Source organism: Symsagittifera roscoffensis, chromosome 6, assembly GCF_963678635.1.
Source record: "Symsagittifera roscoffensis chromosome 6, txSymRosc1.1, whole genome shotgun sequence".
In the NCBI taxonomy this organism is placed as follows: Eukaryota; Metazoa; Xenacoelomorpha; order Acoela; family Convolutidae; genus Symsagittifera; species Symsagittifera roscoffensis.
The window spans coordinates 14,968,214-14,986,916 of NC_087067.1; the positions used below are offsets into that span (position 1 = coordinate 14,968,214).

General features: G+C 32.7%; 1 protein-coding gene across 1 annotated transcript in view; it reads left to right on the forward strand.

Moving 5' to 3' along the window:
* The first annotated feature begins 342 nt into the window (after positions 1 to 342).
* The window catches only part of LOC134847816 (serine-rich adhesin for platelets-like), a 32,385-nt gene continuing 14,024 nt past the window's right edge, over positions 343 to 18,703 (forward strand). Inside the window, exon 1 of the mRNA XM_063865036.1 lies at positions 343 to 524. The gene's annotated coding sequence lies outside the window, so the exon portion shown is untranslated. The remainder of the gene's footprint in view (positions 525 to 18,703) is intronic.

Consider the following 18,703-nt stretch of genomic DNA (forward strand, 5'->3'; position numbering starts at 1 on the left):
GTTCACTGAAAAACAATCATTTTCTACTCTGCCTTCGTTTAAAAAGTGCAAATCAATCCGCTAATGTATTATCATTGCCTCAGGCTTCTTGAATTTTCTGCACTGACTTGTATTTGCAATTTTAGCGTAGCTTCGTTTCTTTAGTTCAATTAGAACTCCTTATTAAGTGCTTGTTTCTGAGAGGTTACTTTTGAAAGCTTTTTTTGCCACTCTAATCAAAAAGTAGACAAATTTGTGGTTTTCATTGTGGTGAAAATCAATTTTTCGTAAGCTTTTGAACGCCTTTGATGTCAAAAACAAAACAAAAAACGTGCTGTTTAATAATTTACCTCAAAAAGAGTATTGGCTTTATGTACACTGACGATAGTAATAAAATTTGCATGATAAATCAGTTCACGTTTTCAATTTTCTTATTGACTGAACTGCGTTGGAAAATTGCTACTAATCTCTGCTCAAAATTGGTGTCAAGAAAGAGAACTTAAGTTTTTGCACTAGTTTTTTATTTGGACCCTGCGTGAAAACAGGTGAGTCGAAAAACACAATTGGATTCCCATTTAATAGGAGACCACTTCCCGGAGACTAGCGTACCGTACGGACGTTGACCCTACTCCTTCCATTCGATTGATTCTGGTACTATGTCTTTTCCGTTATACCCCCTCCCCACCCCCCCTCCCCTCCTCCCACAAATGGTGAAAATTTAAAGTGAAATTTTCAACATCAAATTCGGATTGATATTTCTAAGGAGGCAAAATAGTAACATACGAATGGCCAAAACTAAGCAGAAGCAGTTCACTCATTTAAGCTTCAGGCTGGCTCAGTAATTATTTGAAATTTTGCCCGACATTTGAGTCGATATGAGTTTTTAATTGTCGTTTAATTCAACCTTAGGACCTTTTTCCAAATTAGTTCAACGCTTGGCATAATCCAATTTTAAGTAGGCATATTCAAATTTGGCATATTCAAATTTTTCCAAAGTAGTTCAACGCTTGGCGTATTCAAATTTTAAATAAAAATTTCCTCTTCTTTTTTTATAATTTTATGAGGGGGATGTATAACACAGAAAAGACCCCCCCCCCCAAAAAAAAATTCCGTTAACACGCCTAAAATTATGATTTTGTATGCGGAGTATCTGTTTTCATAGAGAATGCAGATTTTCTCTCACAGGAAAAAATTTAAACCAATAATTATTTGAATATTGTGATCCAACTTTCAAAATATGAAAAAAAAAATCAGTTTAATGCTGTAGAATTGGTGATTCTACTGTATTACATGCCATAGTAACCTGAGCGTAAGATTGATTCGTCATTAAGCTAAGTAGTACAGCAAACAAAGGGTAAAGTTCGAAATAGTTCAATCTTCGAAAATATCGTCCCTCCTATGCCAGAAAATAAAATTTGACAAAATTGGCGACCCCCCCCCCAAATCGGAACTAAGAAAGCTAATGTTATGAAATTCAGAGGAGCGATATTAGAGATGATTTGACCCGGGCATACAAAAAACAGGACCCCTCAGACCCTTGGGGGGCAAGTGATAACGGTCCCCGGAAGTGTAAATGGCCCTATGAGAACTCGGTAACTAGCGGTTGGAATACACTCAAATTCTAGTATGATGTTGGCCTAGTTGAGGGAAGCCTAAGTTTGGAACCCCAGACCCCTAAGACCCCCACTTCCGGTTTTATGCCCAAAGTAAACAAACCCACCCGTAACTTCCGGAAGTCGTTTCTCGGCCACCGATGATCGCAGGGATCTGAAACTTGGAGGGATGATAGTTAGTGGCAAGATACATCTTGTATTATAATTTGAACTAATTCCAGCGGTTGGACCGGAAGCTATTAGCACTTGGAAAAACACCCCCTTAGACCGGAAGTAGGCAATTTACGCAAAATATTGAGTGAGCGCATATCGATTTTATTGCGGCAATGGACACAAGATACGGTCCCCGAAAAAAGATCCCTAGTGAGTGAAACCCCTCCGGTGACTCCTTCCGGTTTTAATAGACTTTTCCCGGAAAAAGTGATAATGGACCTTAGAAATGGGATAACTTGTGAAGTATTGATGGGATATGAATGAAACTTAGTAGTTAAGACCCCCCTGGGATTCTGAAGCCAAATATGGAATTTTGACCTCGGTTGACCCCTGCGTGACCTTAAGTTGACCTTTGCGATTTTTGACCCCAAAATTGCATGGAAAGCCCCAATATTAACACCGGAAAGTGGCGCATTTCCCAGCCCAGCCCCTGGAAATGAGAATAGGTCACCTTGCTAAAAACTGGTGGGAAAAGTTATATATTGAAAACTAGAGCAGAAGCTGATAAAGATATAGCTTTTACATTGCAACCTTGGAGTAGTGGATTTAATTCAAAGTGGACTTGGTAAGCATTGGGTTCAATTAAGCTTGGCGAATGCGCTATAAAAAGAATATCAACTAGACTAAAGAAAAGTAGTCCCAGAGGAAATAGATAATAGGACTGCGGCATGAGAGTTATGTTTCCTAAATAGTATGAACGAACGGGGAATTTACTTGGCTTCCCGGAGCTGACTTTTTGGTTTGATTTGACCCCTACTAGACGAACTGCGTTCCCCTGATTACTAGAAGGTCGGGATTGGAAAATAGTACAGACAGAAATTTTAGATGCTTGAAATAGATTGCTACCCATGAAAAGGGCCTCCCCCTACCCTTAGGAGGTCGGAACGTTAACGGGATAATTAAAATAAAGACCTTGGGAGGATCACTGGGTAAACATAGCTTGGTTTGGAGGTTGAGTTGAACTCGAGAGCTGAAGTTCAGAGAATTCAGGAATTGGTTGATTAGAATCGTATGACATTTGTTTGCTTGGGCAAATTGATTGTGACAGCTACCGCATACCGGGTATATAATAAGCGTGAAAAGATTGATAAAAGAAACCGAAGTTGGCACGTGGCAGAAAGGACAGGGGAGGGATATAGCCTTAAAATATGTGCGGTCGGCTGATTTAGGCGGATGTCAGGACTGATAGGGAATGGCGTGACTTAACTAAAACTAAATGTAAAGAAAGATAAGGAATTGGAGGGTACCGGAGAGCCTTCAAGAGTCAGAACAGTGTTAGCTACTATTGAGAGTAGTTGGTTCTCCGTTAGTTAGAGAGAAGAATTATTGCGAGTGAATCGAATAGTTGGTTCTCGGAGTAGGAGACCAGTAATAATTACTTCTCATCAGAGATTCTCTAGAGAGAGAGAGAATAGTTAGTGTTAGCAGAGTAAGTTGGAAATTAATTCCAATTAGGCCATTTGGCCGATAAATTGCAGACCCTTCCCTTTGACTTGAAATTAGATTATATCCTGGCCACTCAGTGCCTTCTGTAACTGGACATATAAAAAATCTAAATTAATTTATCATTGGAAACCCTTGTGATTGTATCGAGTAGACGAGACAAGACATCCGAAGGGCAATACACAGAGGGGCAAGCATTATAATACAATACAGAATTGTTGCCACCAAAATAACCCTTTCGGGATTGTAGAAAGTAGTGAATCTCGGTCGCCCCGCTGAATTCACTGCCCAAGGGACGACTATGCGGTGTCGTTAAAAGAGAGAACGAACCTAGAGAAGAAATCCCCTAATTCTACAAATATATATAACTGCATACACTCTTGATCGAATAACAACTTTTTGTCTTAATGAAAGCATTTTAGAGCCATTAAACACAAGTTTGAGAGGAAATTAAGTCAAAAAAGTTTCAATCTGCTAAAACCTTTAGAAGAGCCATTTTGCTGAAACACTCCCTTGCTGTGGAGAAAAATTCTGTCATAGAACTTATTTTGGCTCCGCATCAGTAAAAAAAATCAGCATAGCTGGCCTAGAAAACTTATAAAAATCACTCTCTGTCAAGTTTTTTATCATAGCCTGAAAGTTTTGTGCTTTTTGATTTCTCTAATAAAAACTAGAAGCAGTTCAACGCCATATAGTAACTGCAAAAATCAACTTCTTTTTGAATACCCGGTCCCCACTCCTCATCAAAATCTTTCAATGTTTTCCATCCAGGACTACGATTTTTTTATTCAATTTTTCCCTTCAAAGGTTTGTATTTGGTCACTTTTTTTTATTCATACTTTTTTATCCTTTTTACTGTAACGAATTATTGATTCTGTTAAAAAACAGAACAAGGCAGCAACTCTGAACAACGGAAAAACAAAAGCCGAAGATGAAGAGTATTAGAGAAAAACATGACTGCTTGCTTATCAGGTTAAGCCCTGAAAATTCCGACTGCCCCTTAAATCTGAACAAAAAATTGTTTATCTCAAATTATTGATAGAAAAAAAGGTTAATTGTTTTTCGTCTTCTTTTTCCCTCAAACGATAAACAAGATACAAAACTTTGTAATCCACAAAAAGATGCAATTCTCACCATTAGCTTAATTGCTGGCCTACATACATCTTAGCTTAATTGCTGGCCTACATACATCTTGGAATTACTTAGTTTGCCGCTAAACCGTATACTAAGAACGCAACTTATCGCGCGTTAGTTATTCAAAACTGGCAATGTTGGTTAAAAATATTTGAGTTGAGGGCAACGGTTTTTTCAGATGGTATAAAAAAAATTTCGTCCAAAGCAAGTCATAAATCGACATTTGAAAAAGGCACCCAACGCAACCCTTACGTTTTTTTGTCAAAAATTGGAACAAAAAAGAAGAGAATTTTGAGATGTTTTTGAGCCCCTGAAAAAAAGCAGACTAGATTTAATAAAAGTCTACCAATTAAACTGCAGTGGATTTGCTGCCCAAGTAACGCTAATTGAATTTTGCTCTTTTTTAAATTTTGGATTTAAACGAACTAAGTTTAGTTCTCCTTGATAGATTAAAGGTTTTAAGGAGTTTAAAGTCAGAGTCTAGGTAATATCGGCAGCAAATTTGAAAAACTGGGCTGTTTTTTCGAAAATTTTGAAATGCACTTTTTTTAGGAATGGTACTCTCCTGAATAGTTGCCAAAATATTTTATTTTGCTCGTTTTTATAGACCGTACAGTTTTTCAAGTACAATTGTTAGCATCTTTCGATGAGATTAAACTCTAAAATCACCTACTTCTAATGATTTTACTGTGGTTTATTCAATGGTCTTTGCTTTTTCTGTATATTAACCTGATGTTTAGCATCCAGCAATTGTTTTCTTACTCTTTTTCTGACTTTTAAAGAAAATGATGGAATATTCATGGCAAAGTTACTACATTTTTTATGCAAAAAAAACTCGTGAAAAAATTTTGGCAAAAATTTCTAAATCATCTAAGATATATTTTGGACATCAATATATTTTAAATGATTTAAAAAATTTCGTCACATTTTTTTACAGAAAAAATATTACCCCGCCTTGAAAACTCCATCAGCTCATTATTAAAAAAAATTATGTGCAAATAACCTTTTTCAATTTATGGTCACTATTTTAACCACTATATATGAAATAAGGGCAAATAACGCGCAATGTTTTTTGTACTTATAAAGCGTATTATACAGCAAACAATTTTTCTTGATCTGAATTTGGCGAATGAATATCAAAGCGTTCTTTAATTACTTTATCAACCCTTGCGTATATATTTTTGTTTTTTACATAGCGTGTGGGGAGATAAACTTAAAAAAAACAATGGAAATAGATTTTGTATTTTTCACACTTTTCAATATTTCTTAAATCAAACCCGTTTCAATAACATTAAAAGGAAAGCGTAATGTTCAACCGCTCAGCCCCAACACGTGCTGTCTTGGGGCTGAAGAACTAAAAAAAAACTGTAGAAACATACCCGAGTAGCGATTTATGTTTTGACCGAGGCGGGTCGGAAACAGTGTAAGAGAAAAACCATAGTCGATAGAGTCGATTCGATCGAAACAAAATCGAACACAATGACAAAACATAAAGTCGAACACAAAGTCCAAATATAAAGTCGAGTTGAACGAAATATAAGAGCGAACACATAAAGTCAAACATACGATCGAAACAAAAATTCTAGCACAAATTTACTAGACAATCGAAATCAAAGTCAAAACATCAAGTCGAGTCGGTCGAAACACAGTCAAATAGAAACAAATTTTTGCCAAGAATTTAATTTTATTGTCGGAATTTTTTGCTGGCAAAAATTGTCAAACAGTTGCAATCAGCAATATAATCCAGTAAATATATAAATTTTAAAGTGCAATTAACTCGTACAAAAAATACAAGAGCATTTTTTTGGGGCAACGACAAAATCGCCAAACTACCTCAATCCCAAAAAGTTGCAACATACCCATTTTGTGTCGCAATGGTCGCAGCATGATTAGACGACCTCAACCCGGGATACATGCATACATAAATACTAGATTTCATATATACATACCTAGGTACTTAGAAAAATACTAACATCTAAACATAAACACAAATATCAAATTATTTATCCTGAAATCATTTTGACGTACACAGTCTATTTGACGGCCAAACTCAGTCGAAAATTTTTTGGTGAAAACTTTTTATTTCAGTCGAACACAGTCGAAATAATTTTCTTGGTCAAAACGCTATTTGGTCTAAAAAAACTCTTTGCGGTCGAACTCGGTCGAAACGTTTTTCCTCGGTCGAACATAGTCGAAACATTGACAGCTTGGCTCGATTTATTCGAAACATATCCAGCCTGGGTCGAGACGGTCGCATACAATTTTTTTGTCGTGTCGGTCGAAATACAATTCGCAAACCTCAACACGGGTATGAAACTGATCGAGTTTAAAACGTGACTTAAACCAATTTGCTTTTTCGTCCGCCATTTTTCGTCCATTTTTGCCTCAATGGGCCGGCCGCCTTTTCTAGCAATATTGCTCCTAGTCATTAGCAGCTTCTAAAATGTCGATTGCATTTCTTTAAGTGAGTTCATCTGTCAATCAAATCAGTTCATCTATTCAAAATTTAAGCCTGTCATTAAAAATCCATTCTTTCTGCAGTTACCAGCTTAACCGTGCTTCACTTTTATCGTCCAAATTCATCAAATTAGAGTTGGAAGCACTATACATCAAAAATGATCAACCCCTTCCGTTTGTATAAACAAAGACTTAAAGGTTTCATTTTGTCTTAGAACATCATACATGGAGAAAATTTCAATTCAATCTCAGAACCAAGCAAAAAGTGCAAAGTTTGGACGAAAAAATTTTGAATATTCGTTTTTCTTTATTTTCTTATTTTTTGTTTCAATATTTTGCATTAACTATATGGTCAACCAAGATTTCTTCGCTACTGTAAGACAAACAGTTGCCCTTGAGCTTGAACTGAAATTGCGTAGTCCGAGTGTAAAATATTTGATTCTGCTTGGCTAAAAATTCATCTTAGAGCCAAGTTAACATCCTCCCCCTAAAACGCTCAAGGAAAGTAGATATTGAAATAAAAAGAATTTTTTCAAATTTTTGCTTGAACCATGCACCAATCACATGGGTGCTGAATCAAAATTAGAGAAAAACAAAAATAAAATCCAAATTTTGAATATGACGACAGAAAATTTTTACGTCATGATGAAAATTGTCACATGCAGGTCACGTCAAAAAAAAACACGAGACCAAAAATTTAAAGAATTCAGTAGTTTTAAAGAAACAATGAAAAACACAAAACATCTGACCAGATGTATAAGCTTAAAAATGGAACTCAGACTTACTATGACTTAGATTATTTGTTACTATAACCATCATCACCAACTATGAATGAAAAAACGGTTAAAAAATAAATTTTCCAAATAAGGAGCAATTATTTGCCACATTAACCATTACAAAACGATTGACCAAGCACAAATGCTCAAAAATATGAAATGAGATTGTGCAAAAAGAATACATACTAAAGAGCAGACAAAGTTGCAGAAGAATTAAAAAAGCGAATTTAGGGACACCAAATTATTTTTAAGATCTTCATGCGAATTTACCCCTACACTCAAAGAAAGTAGAAAAATTATTCTAACTAAATTGGCTTAGCAGTTTAATTTGTAGTTTGATCTGGAGTGTTTAAGGGAGGTGGTAGTCTTTCGAAGCCACTTGGATCAAGGCTACCGACGAATCAATATGACTGAAAGTGGTGAGACAGACCTACTTGTTACCTAGGCAAAACAAGGAATACTGCTAAAAAATTAAAGAGAAACAAAAAAACAGAATTACAGACGACTACAGTTATCATTGCAAATAATTCAATAAAAATTCAAAATCAATTATAATTTTCAAAACCTAACTTTTGCGCTTTTTCAAAAGATAGAGTATACAGCCGCTAAATCAGTTGATAATAACCTTTGTTGAATGCTTTTTTTAAGTTGGAAAAATATACAAAGAGTTCAACGTATTAACAAAAAATCTTCCACAACTTATCAGCTTTGTGCTAAATTTGTGTCTCAGTTGCCAAAAATTCTTGTTCGTTTTTCTGGACCCTGAAACAATTTCTTGAAGATTTTCTTGTGGTTCAAATCTCGACTTTGTCTCGAAAAGAGTGGTGTTGAAACATATCAGGGCGGATCTAGGATTTTTAGGGGATATTTCCAAAAAATATCTCAAACATTATGTCAACTTTTTTTAGGTCTAACAATTTCATTTTCCGAGCTCTTCCAAATCTGTCTAAAGACCCTTTTTTGCCAGTTTTTCTGCGCGGCAGCCAAAATTTTTGAGAACAGGCCAAAGCGACCATTTTAAGAATTTGCGCTCTCTCTATTTTGCCAAGTTTCATCTGAAGACATGCCACTTTCTCGAGTCCATTCTGCCCATAGACCAGTCTGCTAAATACTCAACTTCACAACTCTTTTTTAATCTTCTACAAATGAACTCTCGATGAACTTTCAAAGTGGCGCAGATCGCTGCATTTGCAACTAGTTTTGCAGACAAAAACAATCTAAAATTAAAAAAACTCGTCAGCCTACAGCTTGTTCACGTTTTATGAACTATTTTTGTATTATTTCTCTTAAATTGCCGAAACTATCTTAATACGGATCCAAACGAATTTTATATTAGTTAATCAACTGTACAGCGAATCGAAGGTTAGTTTGATTTGACTAATCCATGAAATTATTCAAGTTAGACAGATCGCTTAACTGGCAATCAGCAAGTTTTTTTCATTATTTTTACTCTATACTTGGTTAGTGCTTCCCGATCGTCGCTGCTGAAATTCGGAGTTTCTAGACTTTGCAGACCGATAAGATGTGTCAGCGACCAGTGCGATAAAGGAAAAGTTATCCATAAGCGACATGACCGAATAATAGTTAAACGCGACCGTTGCGACCAAAAAGTTAACTGCGACCGTCGCAATCGTAGCAATTTTTTCTCTGCTTCTTTTAAAAATACTTTTTTGCTTGGCATTATGACAAACGTTTTGCTATACGATCAAGCAATGTGTTTTTCAAATAGTAAAGTTTTGCTTCTTAAAAAATTATTGTTTTTTTTTCGTCATTTTCTGAAATTTTGCTTGTATCTTTCTGATTGTCATGTCATGTCCTGAAAAATTAGTGATATTTTTTTTTCCGAATATTGCTTCTGGGGTTTTGTCTGCATCCATGCGAAATAGTTAAGCACGACCAGTGCGTTCGAAAAAAAACCGCAATGGACGAAATCGTTGCAATTTTTTGCTGTGTCTTTTAAATATTAATTTTTGTAAGGTGGCATTTGAAACAATTAGCATTTTTTTGAACCCAATTTTTTTCCATTAACTAATCATTTTGAATAAAATTTGTTCTTCGAATCCAAACTATGACTAAAAAAGCTTTGTTATAAAGTTACATCGGTAACCAGATGAGAGTTCTTTGAGGTGAAAACCAAACTTTTGACATGAACAAAGTTTTCTGCCATAGTTAGTCTTAAATCAGGATCTAACTAGTCTGAAATAAACATCACAAACCAAATTTGATTCAAAACATGCAAGGAAGCTGAGATTTGTTAGGAAGCTTTTCAAAGAGGAATTGACCAAAAAAGCTGCCAATCAAATTCCTCTCTCAGTCTTATTTCGGAAAAATAATTTTAAAAGTATCGTTGCCGATACAAATTCGTCTGATTATTTCCCTTTTTCAGACCTATATTCAAAAGAGTATTGAAATTATTGTATAAAAGCACTCATTCAGATTTTTAAATTTGTTTAGTTTGGTTAACTAAAAGTTATAACTTTTTTGAAATTTTTTTTTTGTTAGTTTTGAGCAAAATTCAAAGTAATCAATCCTGCAAAAAGCAAACACATTTTTTCGTTATTTTGTGGTAAAAAAGCACATTGATGCTACTTAATAATTAAAACTATAGACTTTTCCTACTGACAAAATTCGATTAAGATTGATCTTAGCATGAAAACAGTATGTAGATTAAATTGAGGTCATTTTTAGCATTAAAAAACTATGAAAAATTAACAGAAAATATTAAAATTGATTTGAGTCAAATTAAATTCGATTTACATTGATCGTAAGTCCCAGCTGAAAAAAAAACAATCCAAATCGATTTTGAACCAGCTCAAAGCGATGTTTTTTTCAATTTGTAATTGGTTTTGCTTTAAGAGAAAATAAATGAATTTAAATCGATTTAAAACTATTTTTTTTTAAATTCTGATTTCATCAGTTTTCAGTTTTTTATTATTTTTTTGCGTTTTTTTTGCCAATCATTTTTACTTTACCTGCATAGCGTCTGGTAGCAGAATAAAAAACCAAATTTTTGAAAACTTCAAATTTTATGCTAGAAATCTGATTTTATAGAATTTTATAGAATCTGATTTTACAGATCTTATAGCATATGCTCGAAATCGGAATTGTATTGATCATTTTCTTGATTCGTTACATAGGTTTTTTGCTCAAATTTTTATTTACACTGATGATATTCAATGATTTAATTGCATGTTTTTGAGATCAAAATCTGGTTTATATGGACCATTTTTTGTAGTTTTTTCATGCTTTTTGCTCCAATCAATTCGAGATCGATTTTTCAGACAGTAAAATTGATCTGCATAGGGGTCTTTGAAATTGGATTTAATTGGATTTTAGCAAGATTCGGATGGATATCAGTGATTAAGAAAATACATCCAAATCGATTTCAATTGATTTTCAGGCACTTACATTTTTTTCGAAAACTTTAAGAAAGATCGATTGAAACTGATTGAAATTCCATTTCAGTTAAAACGTACATTGTTAATCTATTTGGATTAAAATCGTTTTAAAATCAATTTTAATCGATCCAAAGCCATTTTTGTCAGTGGGAGTTAGTTTTTTTTGCATAAACATGGTCGACTATTTTTGTTCGGATAGCATAGTTGAGCCCTTAAATTTTTTTGTTGTGTGTTAAATGGTTTTGGAAAAAATTTTGATCTAATATAAAAAGTCGTTTTGAAAAAAAAAGAAAATCTGAGCCTTTTTGCTGAAATTCCAGAATTGTCTAGATCAATGTTCCTGTATATTTTTTAAAAGTTAGATTGGCGTTAAAGTTTTAGGCAATTTGGATCAATAAAACCGTCGAAGCAAAATAAGAAGTGCACCTTTATCGATTTTGAAGAAAGAAAATTTTTTGGTTTTGAAACTGTTACTATTTTTATCACAGTTCTTTCAATTCATTTTGTTGAATAACGGACACTTTTGGAATGCATAACTATTGCTAATTTAAATTTTAAATCAGGTAATCATAACAGTAATATCTACACACATGCTGCGAATCAAATGAGAAGTAGATTTGCCCTACTTATTGGACCCTTTCGCCTTTATTGACCTATAAACGGATTAATTATTCAGACAGCCCGTTAGAGGTAGATTGAACAAAACAGGAGTTTCTTAGTCAATTTCAATTGCGTCTTTTAAGCTTGTAGTGCAAATAGCATAAATAGCTAGCTAATAAGGCACGTTTTCTACTATTATTGTCAACATTTTGACTTCAATTTAACTGAAATGACATGTATTTTGAATGTATTTTTACGATAAAAGACAACACTTAAAGGTTTTGAGCAGCTGCCTTTCAGAAATATAACATTTGATAACTATTATCCGAATAATTTGATATTATTTACAATTTTACAAGAATTTGATCATAATCAACAACTTCATTTGGCAATAAAATTTTCATTATAAAACAGACATTCGTTGTTGTTTGGTCTCGAGGGGCTTGGTTTTTGGGTCAGTGAAGCCTCGGTTGCGTTGTGTGGTGACTGTACTTATTCGCAGTACAATACTGTGTATTATGACCTCTAGGTTTTGTTGAGCTGTCTTGCTGTGCCTATATTTAGAATGCTTGGAGGCCTAAAATTTACACACTTGCACCCTAAATTTTAAAGTTTTGAGTTCTATGACTTGAAACGCTCGAATTCCTTGAATTCATACGTAAAGATTTTGAGCATTTGGAAATTTCCAAAAATTTCCAGAAATCATGATATCAGCAGCGTTTTAGATTAGGAAAAGAAGACAAAGAAAATATATAATGGGCATGAAAAAAGACTAACTTGCCTACTGCGTTGGAATTTTTTTTTTCGTCTATCTGAAAAAAATGTATTTCAAATATCAAAATAAAAAAATTCGTGCGATAATCCGTTTTTAGACGTGGAAGATTAAACTTAGAATTACTTTGACCATTTTAATTCAATTTGGTTCAATTATTGCGCGATTGCGCGATAAAAAATAGCATAGGCGGCAATTTAAATAGATTCAAATTAATTGAACCAAGTAATTTTTCTTTTTAATACACTAACAGGCACAAAAAAACTTCTTTGAATAGCTCGTGAAAGAGTGTAAAAAATAAAACACAAAAAAAATTAACAATTTTTTAATGTGACAAAAACTTTTTCATTGACATGAAAGATCAGTCAAATGCTCACGACCTTGGCTTGATTTGACCCGCCTTGTTCCGATTCAACCCATCGCATGCATCTAAACGCATTGCTTTATAAACATGAGTAGTATAATTTTTAATAATAATCATAATAAATTGTTTCCAAAACATATTTTACTTTTCATCACTTTTAATATATTCATTTCACAATAGTGGATCACTTTGGTAGATCGCCATTAGACACAAACTGTCTGTTATCAGGCTTCTAGCTTTTAAGAATTGCATTTGACCTATTTAAATTTTTTTTAAATTTTTTTAATATTTAATTTTAACTTTCTTCTCCAATTTGTTTAATGATTTACTCAAAGCAGATTTTCTTTATTCTTTTTTCTAGATGTCATTGGGTCCATTAAAGTATTCTGAATGTAAATAGTGACTTTAAAAATATATAGAATCATATATGTATGTCTGTATAATGTTTTATAAGTGTAATTAAAATTAAATTGTAAATAGTATTTCCAACCCAGCAAAAAAAGAGGCAAAGCTTGCAGTCTATTTGTAAACTTTTCTAATTAGTTCATCACAAGCTAAAATGTAATTATCTAAAAACATGTGGTAGAACTTTTCCAACTCAGTATGGCTAGCGCTTTGAAAGAAAAACTTATAAATCTGAGCTATAGGAGGTCATAAAATTGAACAGACTTTTTATCGTAGCCCAAAGTAAAGGTTTATTGAAAGCTTATTGCAATCACGGACAAATTTTTGAGTTTCGGTCTCCGTGTCTTGATCATTATAAATTCAGCATGATAGAAATAAACTTTTTAGGGTTAATGAAGGGCATTCATTTCTCAACAATTTACCTTATAGTTTTAGTAGTTCATAAACGTAGAATTCCTTCACGGTGTGAGGTCGTTTTTGATTTTTAATTTGCTTAAATGACTGATTGCATTTCTTGAAATAGCAAATTTTTTTACAGGATTTTTATTAATAGAAAGATCAGTCAAAATGCTCACGGCCTCGGCAGTTGATACGAGCAGTTTTGCTCAGATTTAACCCAACATATTCAATTAAACGCACTTTTTTGAAATACATGAGGTGTATAAATACATTTTTTAACATACAATTTTCAAACTTTTCAATATTTTTTTTCATTGAAGCCTTGAATGTTGCGATTACCCATTAAAATATCTGAAGTAGTTTTTGATGCTCAATTTGCAAAAATTAGCTGATCCTTTTTCGGTTCCCCATTCTGCGAGTTTTTATTTGTAACTTTTTATTCACATTCTCTGATTGTTACAAGAATTGGCATGCGAACTTATTAAGCCATGACATACCTTATCATTGATATTCATACTTGTGTTTGTAAAATCCATCGTTAACACTTAAAATTGTTGCACATGTGAGGTTGGGATGGGGGTGGTGGTAGAGCCCAATTTGTTTCCTGCAATTCAGTTTGGAGTGGTCTCTCAATCAGCTTAACTTGCCTTTCCTACTAGGTTTTATTAGAAAACTGGCAAATGACGCGAGTTAATTATTAAAATTTAAGTAATTCCATGTAGTCCCAATTTTAAACGCCATGAGGCGGCTAAAGCCTATCTGAGTTGAATTGTTTATTTTAGAAAAAATCATTTGAGCTCAGGGCGTCATCATCTTGTAAACTGTTTAAAAATTTCCGTCAAAAAATTGCTACTTAAAAAGTGGAAATTTGGAGAAAAAACCACCCCGAGAACAAACTTTTTGATAATAATAACTGGAAAATAACTGGCAAAATGCATAAATCATAAATCCAGCATTTAGTTGCTATAGATTTATATGCATTGGTTGCTTGGTCAAATTAGGGTGTATGTCTTCTTGGTTTGAAAATGTCAGGGTGTAGATACAACCGTGAATGCTAACTGCTATACCAGATGTCAACCGAAGCTTTTCGCAGAAATATTGCTAGTTGCTACCTTTTGGTCACGTTATTGGTATTACATAATCAACAGGTGTCCAGTCTGAAAAGATTTATCGGCCGCAGTCAATAAAGGGGAGGGGCCGCGCAGTTATTGTTCGTCTTAATACAGGCAATAGTTTCTGAAAATAACGTTCGAGGTAAAGATTTAATAGGAAACAGAAGATAGGTTATTTGCAAAAGGATTATTTAACTTTCCTTAACCGATGAATCGACGAATCAAACAATGAAAAAGTATAAGTTGAAAAGAATTGTCAACTTTATCAATCAGCCTGAAAAATTTTTTGCTGTGTCTTTTAAATATTAATTTTTGTAAGGTGGCATTTGAAACAATTAGCATTTATTTGAACCCAATTTTTTTCCATTAACTAATCATTTTGAATAAAATTTGTTCTTCAAATCCAAACTATGACTAAAAAAGCTTTGTTATAAAGTTACATCGGTAACCAGATGAGAGTTCTTTGAGGTGAAAACCAAACTTTTGACATGAACAAAGTTTTCTGCCATAGTTAGTCTTAAATCAGGATCTAACTTGTCTGAAATAAACATCACAAACCAAATTTGATTCAAAACATGCAAGGAAGCTGAGATTTGTTAGGAAGCTTTTCAAAGAGGAATTGACCAAAAAAGCTGCCAATCAAATTCATCTCTCAGTCTTATTTCGGAAAAATAATTTTAAAAGTATCGTTGCCGATACAAATTCGTCTGATTATTTCCCTTTTTCAGACCTATATTCAAGAGAGTATTGAAATTATTGTATAAAAGCACTCATTCAGATTTTTAAATTTGTTTAGTTTGGTTAACTAAAAGTTATAACTTTTTTGAAATTTTTTTTTGTTAGTTTTGAGCAAAATTCAAAGTAATCAATCCTGCAAAAAGCAAACACATTTTTTCGTTATTTTGTGGTAAAAAAGCACATTGATGCTACTTAATAATTAAAACTATAGACTTTTCCTACTGACAAAATTCGATTAAGATTGATCTTAGCATGAAAACAGTATGTAGATTAAATTGAGGTCATTTTTAGCATTAAAAAACTATGAAAAATTAACAGAAAATATTAAGATTGATTTGAGTCAAATTAAATTTGATTTACATTGATCATAAGTCCCAGCTGAAAAAAAAACATTCCAAATCGATTTTGAACCAGCTCAAAGCGATGTTTTTCTCAGTTTGTAATTGGTTTTGCTTTAAGAGAAAATAAATGAATTTAAATCGATTTAAAACTATTTTTTTTAAATTCTGATTTCATCAGTTTTCAGTTTTTTATTATTTTTTTGCGTTTTTTTTTGCCAATCGTTTTTACTTTACCTGCATAGCTTCTGGTAGCAGAATAAAAAACCAAATTTTTGAAAACTTCAAATTTTATGCTAGAAATCTGATTTTATAGAATTTTATAGAATCTGATTTTACAGATCTTATAGCATATGCTCGAAATCGGAATTGTATTGATCATTTTCTTGATTCGTTACATAGGTTTTTTGCTCAAATTTTTATTTACACTGATGATATTCAATGATTTAATTGCATGCTTTTGAGATCAAAATCTGGTTTATATGGACCATTTTTTGTAGTTTTTTCATGCTTTTTGCTCCAATCAATTCGAGATCGATTTTTCAGACAGTAAAATTGATCTGCATAGGGGTCTTTGAAATTGGATTTAATTGGATTTTAGCAAGATTCGGATGGATATCAGTGATTAAGAAAATACATCCAAATCGATTTAAATTGATTTTCAGGCACTTACATTTTTTTCGAAAACTTTAAGAAAGATCGATTGAAACTGATTGAAATTCCATTCCAGTTAAAACGTACATTGTTATTCTGTTTGGATTGATTTAAAATTGTTTTTGTCAGTGGGAGTTAGTTTTTTTGCATAAACATGGTCGACTATTTTTGTTCGGATACCACACTTGAGTCCTTAAATTTTTTTGTTGTGTGTTAAATGGTTTTGGAAAAAATTTTGATCTAATATAAAAAGTCGTTTTGAAAAAAAAAGAAAATCTGAGCCTTTTTGCTGAAATTCCAGAATTGTCTAGATCAATGTTCCTGTATATTTTTTAAAAGTTAGATTGGCGTTAAAGTTTTAGGCAATTTGGATCAATAAAACCGTCGAAGCAAAATAAGAAGTGCACCTTTATCGATTTTGAAGAAAGAAAATTTTTTGGTTTTGAAACTGTTACTATTTTTATCACAGTTCTTTCAATTCATTTTGTTGAATAACGAACACTTTCGGAATGCATAACTATTGCTAATTTAAATTTTAAATCAGGTAATCATAACAGTAATATCTACACACATGCTGCGAATCAAATGAGAAGTAGATTTGCCCTACTTATTGGACCCTTTCGCCTTTATTGACCTATAAACGGATTAATTATTCAGACAGCCCGTTAGAGGTAGATTGAACAAAACAGGAGTTTCTTAGTCAATTTCAATTGCGTCTTTTAAGCTTGTAGTGCAAATGGCATAAATAACTAGCTATTAAGGCACGTTTTCTACTATTATTGTCAACATTTTGACTTCAATTTATCTGAAATGACATGTATTTTGAATGTATTTTTGACAATAAAAGATAACACTAAAAGGTTTTGAGCAGCTGCCTTTCAGAAATATAACATTTGAAAACTATTATCCGAATAATTTGCTATTATTTACAATTTTACAAGAATTTGATCATAATCAACAACTTCATTTGGCAATAAAATTTTCATTATAAAACAGACATTCGTTGTTTTTGGTCTCGAGGGGCTTGGTTTTTGGGTCAGTGAAGCCTCGGTTGCGTTGTGTGGTGACTGTACTTATTCGCAGTACAATACTGTGTATTATGACCTCTAGGTTTTGTTGAGCTGTCTTGCTGTGCCTATATTTAGAATGCTTGGAGGCCTAAAATTTACACACTTGCACCCTAAATTTTAAAGTTTTGAGTTCTATGACTTGAAACGTTCGAATTCCTTGAATTCATACGTAAAGATTTTGAGCATTTGGAAATTTCCAAAAATTTCCAGAAATCATGATATCAGCAGCGTTTTAGATTAGGAAAAGAAGACAAAGAAAATATATAATGGGCATGAAAAAAGACTAACTTGCCTACTGTGTTGGAATTTTTTTTTTCGTCTATCTGAAAAAAATGTATTTCAAATATCAAAATAAAAAAATTCGTGCGATAATCCGTTTTTAGACGTGGAAAATTAAACTTAGGATTACTTTGACCATTTTAATTCAATTTGGTTCAATTATTGCGCGATTGCGCGATAAAAAATAGCATAGGCGGCAATTTAAATAGATTCACATTAATTGAACCAAGTAATTTTTCTTTTTAATACACTAACAGGCACAAAAAAACTTCTTTGAATAGCTCGTGAAAGAGTGTAAAAAATAAAACACAAAAAAAAATTAACAATTTTTTAATGTGACAAAAACTTTTTCATTGACATGAAAGATCAGTCAAATGCTCACGACCTTGGCTTGATTTGACCCGCCTTGTTCCAATTCAACCCATCGCATGCATCTAAACGCATTGCTTTATAAACATGAGTAGTATAATTTTTAATAATAATCATAATAAATTGTTTCCAAAACATATTTTACTTTTCATCAATTTTAATATATTCATTTCACAATAGTGGATCACTTTGGTAGATCGCCATTAGACACAAACTGTCTGTTTTCAGGTTTCTAGCTTTTAAGAATTGCATTTGACCTATTTAAATTTTTTTTAAATTTTTTTAATATTTAATTTTAACTTTCTTCTCCAATTTGTTTAATGATTTACTCAAAGCAGATTTTCTTTATTCTTTTTTCTAGATGTCATTGGGTCCATTAAAGTATTCTGAATGTAAATAGTGACTTTAAAAATATATAGAATCATATATGTATGTCTGTATAATGTTTTATAAGTGTAATTAAAATTAAATTGTAAATAGTATTTCCAACCCAGCAAAAAAAGAGGCAAAGCTTGCAGTCTATTTGTAAACTTTTCTAATTAGTTCATCACAAGCTAAAATGTAATTATCTAAAAACATGTGGTAGAACT